The sequence below is a fragment of the Emydura macquarii genome, unplaced genomic scaffold (genome assembly GCF_026122565.2).
Source record: "Emydura macquarii macquarii isolate MOO-44397 ecotype Brisbane River unplaced genomic scaffold, CSIRO-AGI_Emac_v2 contig_2897, whole genome shotgun sequence".
Taxonomy (NCBI): Eukaryota; Metazoa; Chordata; order Testudines; family Chelidae; genus Emydura; species Emydura macquarii.
The window spans coordinates 14208942-14222844 of record NW_027133034.1 but is presented as its reverse complement, the minus strand read 5'-3'; the positions used below and the strand labels follow the sequence as shown (position 1 = coordinate 14222844).

General features: G+C 38.0%; 1 protein-coding gene across 1 annotated transcript in view; it reads left to right on the top strand.

The window, feature by feature from the left end:
• The first annotated feature begins 4191 nt into the window (after positions 1-4191).
• The window catches only part of CNTNAP4 (contactin associated protein family member 4), a 438417-nt gene continuing 428705 nt past the window's right edge, over positions 4192-13903 (top strand). Inside the window, exon 1 of the mRNA XM_067569202.1 lies at positions 4192-4260. The gene's annotated coding sequence lies outside the window, so the exon portion shown is untranslated. The remainder of the gene's footprint in view (positions 4261-13903) is intronic.

Here is a 13903-nt window from a genome sequence, read left to right as displayed (position 1 = left end):
TCCTAAAATAACAGTTGGCACAGCCATGCTGTAAGGAACCATATGATTTCTGAGGAATAAAGTCCCTTTACCACTTTAAGTATAATCCTGATGTCCTCGGCACACTGCCATCATGAACCTTTCCAGTATGTCCCACAGTTGTATTTAGGAAGCTGCCTCTATGGTCTACTAAATCTTACAGAACAAGTGAACAGCAACTTTTCTCAATTCACATATGCACTTGCCTCTTGTGATGGGCATGTAATAGAAATATGGGTGCCACCATGGCCCCTGCACAGGTCAGAAACCCCATCCTTTGAAATCCAGCTAGTATTTCTGTAACTTTTATTATGGCAACCACCTGGGGGTAAATCACAGTGTTAATTAACTCACAAATCTGCACAATCATGACCCCAATAGTAGACTTTCCAATCCGAAAGTAGTTTGCAACAGGCCTATAGCTTTCTGGTGTAGCCGACTTCCACAGGCCACTTGAAACTTGTTTTTGAACCAGTATAGCTTCCCTGAATCAAATGTTCTGGCACACACATCACGATAAAGATCTGTTTCCTTATTTGCAATTTCTGAAGCCACAGTTGGTCATACCAGGTTTCCAAAACAATGTGATTTCAGCACACCATGCTGGTTCCCCTGCACCAGAAGCAATGGTCAATGGAAGAGCATACTCTGACACTAATGGCATTCACCATATGTAAACAATGTGAGCTGAATGAATTGTCATTAACCCTCAAAGTCATCCATCTTTGATGTGTCAAAAATTGCTGTTCAAATTCTTGCTAAGTGCCCAGTCCAAACCATAACCATATGTCCTGCGATAAGGAGCAAAAGCAGAACAAACTCATCATCCAATTGCTCCATGTCTTCCACCCAGTTATGCAGGGTAAACAGTGTGGGGCAACATGAACAGGAACTGCAGATGTGTGCAGTTGGGGGACAGTACCAACAACATACAGAAAAGCAATTCCTAGAGCGGCTCCCTGTGATGTACAGAACCCTGGGACAGCACTCCTGAAATGAAAATGCTAGCATTGTGTATGTACAGGAGCTGTGTGGACACGGGTGCACGCATGTACACAGTAGTATATCTATGTCCAGTACAGCACATGTGCACTCCTAGACACTGATAGGGGAGGCATGCAGGAGCATTACACACTCTACTACTCAGATATGTGTGCAAATGTAGACATAGCCAAAGTTGTAAATATATACAAACTGTTGATGGAAGCAAAAAGGAAATTACTTCAAATAAATAGTATGAATTGATTTTGTTTAGACAGAAGTGTGGTGGTAAGATGATCTTGAAAAATGTTTATAAGGTCACATGATGGCACAAAAGAAGCTACAAAATTCTTGAAAATGAAGGAAATATCTGTCTTTGGGCTACTAATGGACCTTTTGATGGGACAGTGATGGTTGAACATGTTTCATTTGGACATTATAGAGAGGGAAGAACAGGAGCATTGCCAGGTGCCTGAGGGCCTCACATCTTGGAAATATATCTCACTGAATAACATCTTTGCCTATGGCTTTTGGGAGGATTTTCTTCAAATGCACTAGTGAGGACTTCAGGCCATCATGCCTGGATCTGTGAGTCCTAAATAATCACCAGGATTTAAAGTTTAAGATTCATGTTTCAAGTCAAACACATTTTTTTTCTCTTTTCTTTCTTCTGTAGGTTTGAACTCAATAGTATCATCACCATAACTAGTATGATAGGCTAAGATAGCATGAGATACTTTGTCCCAGCAAAAGATGATTATACCTTCTAACACAGAGGTTGTCCAAGACTGTGGAAGTAAGCCAGGGGGCTGAGTAAAGAATACTTGTTCATGGATGAATTGTCTATTTTCCATCCTCTACAATCTTTTCCTTTTTTTCTTGGTGAATCTGATCCATAACTTATTGGTCAGCAGTAAGACTATTGTTGACTTCAGTGGGCTTTGGATTAGGCCATATATTTTTTATTTTTGTGTGTTAGTCTAAAGAAGAATAAAAACAAAATTCACTCAGCTCTCCTTCCTTTTCCCCCAAGGAAGGTATTTAGTTTATTAAGAGAATTCTTAAACAATGCTTTTCCTCTGAGGGATTTCTGAATATAAAAGAAACACAGGGGAAGCTTCCCAAACTGGATAATCATTTACATTTGAATTCTAAGTATTGAAGTCTTCTTTATTTTGCTTTTTTCCTATACATGTGTTTAGTAAATGTTTAAACTAATATTTATGGTGATGTTGCTATGGTAAAAGCAGGCAAAAGTCCCTTTACACAAAACTCATAAACCCACAATTAACCAGTCAGTGTTATAACAGAAAAAAGAAGTTTCTAGTAATAACCGTGAGCCAAGTAATATATCTGCACTACATCACTCAGCTTCATTTATAACCCAGGTTTGAATCTGACCCAGCTTAGATCTCTTATTGTTTATTATTGGTATTATAATAGGGCCCCTACCAAGATCAGAGCCCTATTCTACTAGGCAATGTGCATACATATAGTAAGATACAGTCACTGCACTGAAGTGTTTACCATCTAAATAGACAAGGTAATAAAGGGTAGAATAGAAGTATTATTATTCCCATTTTAAAGATGGGAAGTTGAGGCACAGTAAAGGTGAAAGGTTAATGCACAAACTTTTATTATTTCACCTAACCTCTATTATTGACATAATGTGTCCCTATGGGTATCTGAATGGTTGCAGGGAATTACTGTGTCCCGTTTCATCAAAATAAGAGCTCCTTTTCCTTTACATTTCTTGTTCAGTATTATGTGTCTCTAAGTGATACCACATAATCTGACAGAAGCAAATGGAGTGCAATTTAGAGGACATTGAATACACACAGCTTCCTCAAAGCGCAAAAACTTATGGTATCAAGGGGTCAGCAGGTCCCCGTAATCCTTTCTACCAGAATGTTTTGTAAATAGTTTAACCACAACTCTGGGGAATCTTGCAAAGTTTTTCAAAATGCTATTAATAAGAGGAATATTTATTTTGAAGCTTGTAAGGATGGAATGTGAAATGAAAAATCTACAAAGACTGAGTTACCTGAAAAGGCAATAAAGTATCTGTCACTAGTCATATGTCCCTTTAGCAGACAGATTCATCTAGTTCTAAACTAATCAGCCTCAAAATATAAATAACAGATTCTCAAACTAATTTCAAAGCACAGTTGGATTCTGTTTCACTGACCCTTCCATTGTAAAACAGTGAAAGTCAATATGATTTTTGCTAGAACAAGCTGGGTGTACATTTCTTTTGAAGCTCTGCTACTATGCTCCCACCCCGCTTCAGGCTGGAAGGTTTCTTGTGGGGGAAGATGCATATGTGATTCTTAATCAGTTCCTTCCTCTATCTGCCTGATTTCTCTAATGGGAATGGGGAATTTTCCCTCACCTCTTACATATTTTTTTTCTTAGTGCTGGGAGATAACTGTACCTAACATTTTTTCCACAATAAAATTACAGCTCATATACATGCATACATTTATGAGAGTATTATTTTATTTGTCATCAGTGACTTGATTTTGAAACTCTTACTCAAATTGAATAGTACCTTAGTCATGAGTAGTCTCATTGATTTCAACCAAAGTAAGGGTGGATCTACACAAGTCTCTATTGTGAATTCTCCCACCTTTTCACTACTGTTGATGCAGCTCTAGGAAGTGTAGCAAAAGTGGGAATGCTAGCATAGACCATCTAATAGCATGTGTCATTTAAATTTGCTCAGAGCAAATCTAGATGAGGCTGTGGTAATAACACCAGGCAATGGCCATGTGCTGTTTTATACTAGTAGTCTCACAATTGCTACCAGTAGTGTAGCTGCAAGCAAAACAGTGGGAGATTCTCCCCAAAAGGCTATTGTAAATTTAATTCATGTGTCCAAAGTAAGGAAGAGCAGAAGCTGAATAATGGAAAGGATATTGGGGATCAACTGGTTCACAGAGCAGAGTATATGTTTCAACCACAAGGGTCCAAAGGAAAACAATATTAAAAAACAGAGAGAAGGGGATGGGATGGGGTTAATTACTAAGCATGCTTAATAGTTTATTGAAACCAGTTTAGAAGTCCTCATGAAAGGCAGTTCAAAATGTCAGTCTAGGATTTGATCCAATTAGAGCTCAAGGTGGGAGGGGGCAAAGGGTGAGATGTTATATATAGAGGCACTAAATGGGCCTTCCTGTTAGAGTTGGTTGTGTGAGGGACAATAGAAGGCCTTGGAATGTGAGTGCTGCTAGGGGAGGAAGTCTCAAAACCGGATTCCAGGTAAATGTTATTCTAGCCATTACCTATTAGAGAAGGCCTTAAAAAAGGTATGGTTTACTAGTGTATTTTATGGGGCAAGGGAGATTGCTGAGAAGGGAACTTTTATTATTACTAGAGGATAAGGACCCTGTTGAAGTAACATTTAGCAACTTGTAAATTGCTTTAAATTGTCAATAAGGAAAAGAAGCAAGGCATAGCTCCATCCGGTGAGAGTTTGTAAACCCCGTATCTGACTCAGTTGGCTTTATAAGGGAAGACAGTGCCCAATAGAGAGTAGCTCTTGTAGAAATGTAGGTGGTGGATTATTTTCTATACTGATGTTTTATAACCTGTAAGATTCTGGCTGTAGGCAAGACTTCCTAACAGACCAGCCAAATAGAGGTGAATGAGTCATCTTTTTCAAAGGTAATCCCTGGCTGGCTGTTTGAGATCGTGTTCTGTCCCTGTGTGCTGCCAGAGTGGGAGTCAGGCTTGGGCACTAAGGCATTGGCTTTTAATACCTTTTTTAGCAGCTTTTTTCTCTAACTACTGATATTTACAAGTTCATAAAGGCTGAGGGGGATGTGCTTTTAGTCACATAAAACTTGCTTCAAAGTAATAGATTTAATCCAAATTTCCCCATCTGTAGTTCAGTTTCACTTAATTATAATGGTTTGTAGTGCAAATATCTAGTGACAGCTCCATAATGGCACCAGTTACTAACTATGCAAACTGGCCTTCTCAGATTTGCAAATCCAAGGACATAATGTTATTTTCTAACTAGCAACTCTAAGGAGACCAGAGTCAGGAGAGGGGAAATGTATGTTGAAGAGGAGAGTGTAACCAAATGTCCTTCACCTGAAAAAGTGTTTATGTCCACAATTGCTGGGGAGAGGGAATGAGGGAGGACTTCTGAAGGCTGTAAACTTCCTTGAAGGGGACATGAAAATTGGTGTGTAAAAAGCTGTAGTGTTGAGGCTGAATTTTGCACAGTGGAGGTGAGCTACTAAAATGTGGCACAGCTGATGGTAGTGGAAAAAGGGGACTACTGCTTATGTTGATTGAGGGCATTGATGAGCCATCAGAGACACCTGAAACAGGGATTATCTCCTTGCCAGCTGTGCTGACTGAGGAGATGCAAGAGCAGAGAGTAATTTGCTCAGAGATCCAAAAGAAGGGAGTAATTTGATCAGAGGAAGAGAAAAACTAAGCTACACTAGCCATTTCTGAGAGAGAATCATGTCTGGAAGGGCTCTTTGTAGCTGCCTTTCCCTTTCTCATCCCAAACCATGCTCTTCTCCATATTCATCCGCATGGAGGGAGTGGTATATTCAGTTGCAGAGGAGTAGCAACATGCCACCAGCAGATGTGTGGCTCAATCTTCTCTCTGGAGGTTTTCCAGATCTTAACAACTTTCTGCACAACAACCTTTCACTCCTAAATCTTTAAAGGCTTTGTTACATAATAACCTACTGATGTGTTTTATCACCGTTGATCAGAACTGCTTATTGCAAAGATTCTATTTGCAAAATAAAATATATGGTCATCAATGTTTCATTTGATGTGATAAAATCTGTTGTGATGTGGAAGGCTTGGGTTTAAGAGCAACTTCAAGGGTCTTGCTCTCTAGAATAGCAGGCATGAAAAGAACCAAGAAGGTGATGTCTCAGAGCTCTGCATGTGTGATGAGGGGAAGAGAGAGCAGGAGAGGAGATAAATGGTTTGCAAATGCAGAACTTCCTGTCTGCACGTTCTGCGGGTTTTGGCATAAAGGAAATCTCTTCTGCCTTTTCACATGGAGGAAGCTGTCTTAGGTTTTTCTGTTGTGTACCTATTATCTAAAATTCCTTAGTATTATCTATCTCCTATTTTTCCCCAAAAGACTTCTACTTGAGAGAATCAAAGCTTCAGTGACTTATTTTGATGGTCACCCTCCTTATAAAAGTGAGCCATCCAATTATAGAAGAGAAACAATGTCATGTGACTTAGTTGACCATATAGTTCAAATATCAAATTGTGCATATTAATCTCAACTAAGAATTTACAAACAATCTGTAAAATGAGAAGTTAATGCAAAACATTCAACAGATCAAATGCATACAATGAACAATTAGTTGAAATTGTACAATTTGCAAAAAAAAAAAAAGCTGGATTCAATCAATCATTTATTCACAGACACATTTAGTACTCTGGTGTGATCATACCAAACTAGGTTAATTGTGAATCACTGTGTGTTTATGGGAGTAGGGTGATAGTTTATCATTTCCCTCTACAGATAAAGGAAAATTTTCATCTTTGTTAATATGCACGCTGTTGTTTTTCAGCCCTGACAGGATGCAAACATTTGAATAATAAAAATGAAATGGCCTTTGTATCTAACCCTTACAAACAGACATTAGCTATCCAGCATAATCAGACAGGTTTCAAATTACAATAAAAGAAGCCTTACAATAAAGGTTTCCCTGCTGAAAATATTGGGGTGGATTTACTGTGTTCTGTTCTGTCTGATCATGGCTTGAGTAATAAGAGTCAAATCCCAGGAAGGCTTTAGTTTTCCACTAATAAAATGCCAAACTTGTAAAGCAACTTAAGAATAGGAGTGACCCAGCCTTTGATGGAAATTTAGGGGAGAAAGATAAATATCTCTATAGACAAATCTGAAACAGGTAATAACTAATTATGTGACTATAATTGCCAACTTGGTTTAAATTAGATTTTCTGCACTTACTCAATCAGCACATGGTCCAGCGCCCCTGCAGTTTACACAACCAGGCTCTATCTGCATTGCAGTTCTTTTTAAAAATTACACATCAGCTAAGATTTCAGCTTTGTTAAACATAAGCTTACTGAATGGGTTGGCCCAAACTCTCCTTTCCCAGCACCAACTGCTTTTGTTGGTTGTGTAAGGATGGCATATGCATCTTAAGATAGATGAATCAGGCACTGTAAATTGGTTTTTTCATTCAGGGCAATGTAATGAACACAAGTGTACAAGTTTTAAATATGTGGGGTCTTCAGTGATTCATTAAAATTTTTGTAAGCTGTTGGGGAAAGGAGGGGAAAAAAAGACAACTAGCACCTCTCAATGCAATAGTTACATCAGGTGGGTTCCCTCCTGTATGTCATAGCAACCCTTCACGCAAACAGTGCTAAGCATGACATTGCAGTGAAGCATAATGTGCTTTAGGATAATGGCTTTGTGAAAGTTAAACTCCCTCCCCACCCCCAAGGAGCTGGAAATTTTACACCGTATATAGTAATTGTTCGATGGATATCAGATGCTTATTCCTGCTGCAAAATCCTCTGTAACTGTTTGTTGGAGGCTCTCTTGCTTCAGAGGAAAAGAAAATAAGAATCAGGGTAACTTTTGCTATATTGAGTGTAAAAGCAGGTGAACATAAACGTGAAAGGCACACAATACCACTGTACATCTATTATACACAGAGGTTCTTAACATTAATTTTATAATTATGCAACCAGGTGAGTGAACACTAAGAAATACTATATAAACATTTCAATGGTCATACAGTATGAGCCCATATTAAGCTGCAAGAAAAGTGCAGTGCTTAGAGATAGTGGAGGCTCTAAAGCCTAGGAAGCTAGGGACTGGAAGATCTCACAGCCATTAGGTTTATTTGTTCTTTTTTTTTTTTTTTGCTGACTTGAATTGTTTAAGCCTCCAAAATTCAGCCAGCTCAGCCTATGCACAATCTCTGTATATTGGCAATTATAGGGTGATAAACTGCTCTTTTGTTTGGGTTGGCCTATATTTATTATTTATTCATATTTATGTCCAAATGTAAATTGTCCCTAATATCTATTCTCTATAACTTCAGGACATTTTCACCTGTGTATTCATATTTGAATCCAAGCATACAACGCAGCCCTGGAAATTGCATGATTATGAATATTTGTAACTTTTCATCTTCAAAACAAAATAAATTCAACAATTCAATAAACTCACAATTCAATTCGGATTAGGCATTGAATTGGGTAGTGCAATATCTTCCATATTCAAGAAAGATAGGGGCTAAGTATCAAGAAGAACTCAGAGGCCATGATTCTTGGCTGCGATCAAGGAACATACTGTTTAACTTTAAAAGGATAGGGTGGGCAGTTGGTTTAAGCCAGTTTTGCAGTTCCCATTTGTTGGGTTAGCTGTGTGTCCTGGAATATGTTACTGCAGCCTGAGTGCTACACTAATTTACTCTGGCAATCCAATAGTCCCAACGAGCCATTTTGGTATCTGGGGATTGCCAGCGTATAGAGGAACTGCAAGCACACCGGGATCACATCAGGACTAAGATTATTGGCTCTATGTAAATGTAATTTTCTTGAATTTTGGTGATAAATTCTGGAGGTGCTGAGGAATGTACAGGCTGCCACCCATGAATTAGAAGTTATCCTTCTTGACTAACAAATGCCAATAGAGAGGTTTCGAGACCATTATTGGCATTCACTGTCAGTGTCTCCTAAAGGGAGGGGAGAATACCATCTTATCTTAAAGAACCTCTAATGTTAGGACCTTGCTCCAAAAGTCATTGCCTGACATGAGCAATCTCCCTAATTATTGTTTCCTATCAAATCTCCCACCTTTACAGAAGATTACTGAAATTCTTGCAAAAACCTGCTGCAAGATCTGGATTCCCCCCCCCCTGATCTTTGACTTCAATTTTGCACTGAGAGAACAGGTGGCCAATCTCCTTGTGGTGAGGGATAAAGTTCTAGAGCCTGTATTGATTTTTGTAGATCCATTACTTGCCTGCAACACTATTGATCTAAAGGCAACATTGATGTTTCTGTAAGTCTTAGAAGGGATAGGCAGATCACTTTCATTCTCAGAGGTCGCATAGGATTGGGCAATTACTCTTTCATCTGGAGCTGCACAGATTTTCATCTTCTCAACTTTTGTTCACTGATTATGGGATTGTGCAGGGAGTTAGTGAAGAGGAAAGGTTTGCAGTGCCTTCAGTGTGTGAATGACAGCCATATCTGTTTCTATTTCTTCTTATCCTCAAGATGCACTGAACTGAGGAGAGGAGGGAGGATCCATTGGGTCACATGGGAACAGATAATGGAAGCTCTTCATTTTTTAAAATGAATGAATGTAGCCCTCTGGCTGATGTGCATTGCAATTTTATTAAAGTATGTGTTTTTTATGGAAAACCTAAAATGTACATTGAGACAAAGAGAAATATATTAATAGAAGCTGTTAATAAATTATAATCTGATTTCCATATTCTTAATATAGAGATGGAAAAGCCATAATGGTTCAAGTCCATCATTATAAATATGCAGGATATTTTTCCCAGTGAAGGACATAACGGATAAAATTGATGCTCATTATAGCCAAAAGACCCTCAAAATATGGATGATTATAGAACAATCGAGAAAGAGCCATTGGACTATAAATAGCAATAAAAAAGTAAACCATTAACTGCATTAAACAAGTGAAAATCTTTTTAAAATTTCATTTTAGCATGTTGGTTAAAACAACCCAACCATATATTGCAGTCCCTTCTGCGAGTTAGTGCATTTTGTTATTAATATTGCTATGAATCAAAATATATGTTGACAGTAGATTTCTGTGATCCTTTTTCTAGGGAGTTTAATTATAATCTGTTGTTGCAATTTGTCACAGCTGAAATTCACAAATAATCTGAGGGTTGTTTTTAAGCCATAAAGAAAGTGGGTTTTTTGGTGCAACTCTTCTTGATTTTTTTCCTCTTTTTTTGATCTTTTTTTAAGACCAAGAATAATAAACAGTACTGTATGACAGGGAATAATGTGCTTTTTTAACTATACTTCATAAGGCTGTCAATCCATCAAAGTATTCTGTTCACACTGAGCCATGAGAGTAAAACTTTAAAACAGAATTTTATAGGCCTAATGCTCTTTCACAACATTAGGACAGAATCCTTCATCCCATGAGCACGTAACTCTGAACAAGGTGACAAGTATTGGGCAATACAGGATAACTACGGGGGCATGTAATGGCATGCCTTACTGTTGTCCTTTGACAAAAGCAAAGGAGGACTAGATTCACAAAATGCCAGGGGAAGAAGAGGAGGAGGAGGAATGAGCAGGAAAGGATCCTCCCTTTTGCTGTTAGCCCAGTAGTTAGGATACTCTCTTAGCCAAATAACTATGAAATGACACTATAAATGATGATGAATAGTCATTGGGCAAGGGAAAGAGAATGAGAATGACTTTATAGATCAGTGGCTAGGGCCCTCACCTGGAATGTGGAAGAGCCAAGTTCAGGTGCCTACTGTAATGACTATTTAATTATTCTACAAAGTGGAAAAGCTTCAACAGGACAGGCAGACTCCCATGCCCAAATATCCTATACCCAATTGGCTAGGATACTCTTCTGCAATGTGGGAGACCCAAATTCAGATCCCTTCTCCATATCAGGCAGAGGGGGTGATAAAGCTGAACCTAGGTGTCTCTCACCTTAGGGGAGTACCTTGACAATTGTGCTAAAGATTATAAGGTATGACCTCTTCCTCTCTCTCCCCACCCCCTGGGGGTCTTGTGAATCTAATCCTCCTTTGTTTCTGTCAAAATGCCTGAAATCTAAAGAAAAAAATTAACTGGGGTTGAAACAAAAATTTGTTTCAGCACTTTCTGAAACAGTTTTGACTGAAATGAAAAATCTAAATATTAGGTGAACTCGACATGAATTCATGAACACTTTCTGGTTGATCAAAACTGCCTTTTTCAGCAAATAAATTATTCACTGAAAAAATTGTACCCAACTGTACTCATTGCTCAGAAACTGACGATTTCTGCGGTGATAGGGGGTAATCAATTAATAGTTTCTTGTAATGGATGAATCTTAAGTTTCAGGGCCTGATTCTGATGTCTTGTATGCTGGTGAAAAATTAGGATACATCCATTAAGCCATCAGTTAAGTTGGTGTAAAACCAGTGTAAATGACAACAAATCCTGTCCTTTGCAGCTTCATAATGGGGAGTTATCTGAACCTTATCCAAATGTATCAGACACCTTAAGTCTGGCAAACCAGGTTGGAAATCTCTCAAAAACAGGCTCCTGCACATTTTTTTTTTTTTTTTTTTTTTTTTTGTACTTCCTCTTTTCAGTCAGGCTGGAAATAATACAGTCACAGGGTCTTTTAGAGCTTCATTTCCAGTCTGGCCAGGACCAGAAAGTTCAAAGGCACATAATGATGAAAAGGTAATTAAAATAGACACACCAGAAAGTTTGCTAATAGTTTCAGACTAAGGTATAGGTTGATTCTTATTTTTTTCCAAAGCAGGTCTTCATTGCCTGTGTTCCTTACACTTAAAGATTATGATTATATTGCCACTTGCAATATTCTTTCAATTTAACATTTTTATTCTTGTGAGTGGCAAACATTATCTATGTGCCCTCTAATGGACATAAAAGATGTTTGTTGCTTTTCCTTAGAGATTTTATAGAAAGTCCCACAGAGCCATTTGCACAGTTTTAAAAGCTTAACTATCATCGTAAATGTCTATTTGAGAATGAACAACAACTCTTCTCCACTGACCAAGTCAAGTATAGGAAAGTACACTCTGTGTGTATGAGATGTATAAAGATCAAGCCCACCTGATTTTCTGGGTTTTTATAGATCTTTCTTACTGCCTCTTCATTTACCAAAGAGAGAATCTGGACTGATTACAATCAGCATTAAAAAGGAAATAGTCTTAATAATTCTAAGCAGAACATTAGGTAGGACTCTCTTTGCCTCTTTCTAGATCTAAATTTCTCAAGTAAGTGGAAAAGTGTCTTCTACAGAAATCGCTGAATACAGATGGAAGCATAAATAATAAAGAGCAAATTATGGTTGGAACTGTATGGGTCTGCCAGAATGGAAAGAGGATGCAAGAGTCCCTTCACCTCCCACTCCCTACAGTGTGCACCTAGGCAAGAGATAGCCATGATTTGGTGGTTATCATTAGGGAATTCAGCTGGTGCCTGTAGTGCTGTCAGAAGTGTCAACTATCCACGGGTGATTGGACTGTGTGTTTTGCTAGAGGAGGATGGGACTATAGCTCACAGCACTGTCAAGCTAAGGTAACAGCATGAGGTAAGGAAGGCTACATATCACCCTTCTTTTACAATATCTGTGGAAGCAATACAGCATTCACAGTTATGTCTCCCTCCTCTCTCACAACTGAGCTCCCTTCCTCAGAACTGAACAGGGAACAAAGCCACAATTTAGTCGAAAGCCTGTAAAGGAAAGGCAATAAATAAATAAATAAAATTGCCAGTCTAACAAATCAAATCCACAAGGGTAGAGTGATCAAATAAGCCATCAAATTTTAAAAGTTAATAATGTGTAGAATTTATATTTCGGCCTGGAGGTAGTCAATCGAACTATAGCTATTTACACCAGTTGGGGATCTGACTCCTCTTTTTGGTTGTTAAGAATCTCTAATTCCTGATGTATATATTTAATAAAGTGGATGATATCATGTGAGATATATACATAATTTGGATTTCCAAAAAGCAAAGCTCTTAGCTCCTGTTTCTTTCCCTTCAAAACCCTTGTTTTGATCTACATTTTGGTTTTAGAACTGCTAAAATTCATACTAAATGCATCACGTGCACAGCTAAGAAATAAATGTCTAGGCTATCACAGAAAAATTGCCTATTACTCACCTGAGGAATGGGAGCAGTGCTGTTCAACATTCATAAATGATTTAGAGAAAGGGGTAAACAGTAAGATGGCCGAATTTGTAGATGATACAAAATTACTCAAAGATAATTACTCAAGATAGTTAAGTCCAAAGCAGACTGCCAAGAGTTACAAAGGGATCTCACAAAACTTGGTTACTGGGCAACAAATGGCTGATGAAATTCAATGTGCATAAAGATAAATAATGTACATTGGAAAACATAATCCCAACTATACATACAAAATAATGGGGTCTAAATTAGCTGTTACCACGCAAGGAAGGGATTTTGGGGTCATTGTGGATAGTTCTCTGCAAACATCTGCTCAATGTGCAGAGGCAGTCAAAAAGCTAACAGAATATTAGGAAACATTAGGAAAAGGATAAATAATAAGACAGAAAATATCACAATGCCCACCTATAAATCTATGGCACACCCACACCTTGAATACTGTGTGCAGGTTTTGGTCATCCCATCTCAAAAAAGATACATTAGAAAAAAAAGTACAGAGAACAAAGTTATTAGGGATATGGAGCAACTTCTGTATGAGGATATATTTAAAAGACTGGGACTTTTCATCTAGGAAAGGAGACTAAGGGGGCGTAGGATAGAGGTCTATAAAATTGTGACTGGTGTAGAGAATGTGAATAAGGAAGTATTATTTACTCTTTCACATAACACAAGAACCAGGGTTACCCAATGAAATTAATAGGCAGCAGGGTTAAAATAAACAAAAGGAATTACCACTTCACACAATACACAGTTAACATGTGGGACTCTTTGCCAAAGGATGACAGAGGATCCTTTGGCAAAGAGTCAGAAAAACAAAATGTTTGCTAGATCGACTATTGGTCTGACCTAGTATGGGTATTCTTAGATATCAGCTAGATGAACTTAATGACTCATCTGCATACTATGTATACACTATGTATATATATGTATCTGCATACAGTATTCACACTGAAGATTATGGAGTTGTTTTCTATATGCATGTATT